This window comes from Elephantulus edwardii, unplaced genomic scaffold (genome assembly GCF_000299155.1).
Source record: "Elephantulus edwardii isolate Elephantulus edwardi_28Jun2011 unplaced genomic scaffold, EleEdw1.0 scaffold00462, whole genome shotgun sequence".
Taxonomy (NCBI): domain Eukaryota; kingdom Metazoa; phylum Chordata; class Mammalia; order Macroscelidea; family Macroscelididae; genus Elephantulus; species Elephantulus edwardii.
This window is the reverse complement of record NW_006400212.1, coordinates 556,215-557,845: the sequence shown is the minus strand read 5'-3', so window position 1 is coordinate 557,845 and position 1,631 is coordinate 556,215.

Here is a 1,631-nt window from a genome sequence, read left to right as displayed (position 1 = left end):
TCGATGGCACATATCAACAGCAACGATCAAAGATGAGGATGGTGGTGGGTAGGGTGAGATGGAAAAATATCTTGCTCATAGGGTCGCTAGAGGTCGTACTCGACTAAGAAGCGATTGAATGGTAAATAGAGAAAACTTCAAATCACACGTTGTCCCAGGAGACTGTGAGTGGCCAAGCAGGATATGGTCAGCCAGGATAGAGGGAGAGGATGGAGGGTGAAGGGCGTTCAGACTGGGGGAAAGGACTCCCGGGGGTGAGAGTGGGGGATGTCCAGGTGGTGTTCACTGGACATAGCAGGAGCCTCGGAGAGCTCAACAACTTTTCTAGGTAGAACCCATACAGTTCTTTTCATTGCTAATGGAGCAACTTTACTTGCAGAATGAATGAAAGGGGTGCATCTGGTGGCCAGAAGTGGCCTTGGCCAGCGCACCGAGGTGTAAGGCCGTGGATGTGAAGTGGATGGAAATCCACTGGCCCAGGGAAGGCAGAGAACAGGTGGCCAAACGCCATCAAAATGTTCCTCTCCTGGTGTGTCCGGTTGGAGTCTCACAAAAAGACCTCTACCACGTGGAAACCACCAGCAAATGCGTGGTTCCGGGGTTCCTAGCCGTGTCTCTGCGACTTTGGGATGCATTTATGGATTGTGTTTTTAATTTAAAAATGCCTATTGATAGGATGGTATTAATAAATTCAGAATTCTTTATACAGGTATCAGTTATAAAACTATAGTTCTTTTTCTTCAGCCTGCAAAACTAGTTGCTTAGCCTCTGAATTCTCTGTCTCCTGTCTTTGCCCATGTAGTTTGATCTGTTTAACCAGAAGAGGAAATGCATCTATCCTAGATGCTGGTGAAGCTGGTTCTGCAGTCATATGTAAACTATATCTTAATCTGCCTGTTTACCAGGAAGAGACCTGAGGCCTTCCTGATACCTAGATGGGAACTGTCCTTTCAGGTTTAAAAATCACCTTTACTAACAAAAGCGCATTGTTAAATGAGCTTCCGTTTCACCCTAGTATATAAGGCCATGACCACTCCCAGATGGGGAGGCAGTCTGAGAGGTGACTCACTGTCCCCCAGATTTGTGTCATAATAAAGTGCATTTACGGATATTGCAGTCCGTTTGTCTTATTGGCAACTGACTACGGAGAGAACCTGTAGGTTCAGTAACACCTATGTTCACCATTTCACATGCACTGTCACAGGAAAGCAAGATTCTGAAGATTATCCAAAAACAACACATCAGCCAAGAACTGCCGGAAGTGCACGCTGGGTTCCGTAGGGGTCTTGGTGTTGGGATAGTGTAGCTACTGTTAGATGGTTATGGGCTGAAAGCAGGGAGTACCAAAGAAATGTCTTTCACTGACTATGACAAGTGTGGACCACGACAAACTGTGCCTTGACTCTAAGAACGGGAATTCCATTTGATCGTGCTTATGCAAAACCTATACTCGGACCAGGAGGCAGCCCAAGGAAACACTGCATGGTCCAAAATGAGGAAGGGGGTTTGCCAGGAATGTGTCCTATCTCTACAGCTTTTCCATCTATATGTAGATGATTCAGGAGGCTGGGCTCCATGAGGAGAAAATGTGGCATCAGGATTGGAGGAAGACTCAACTATATGCGTTATGC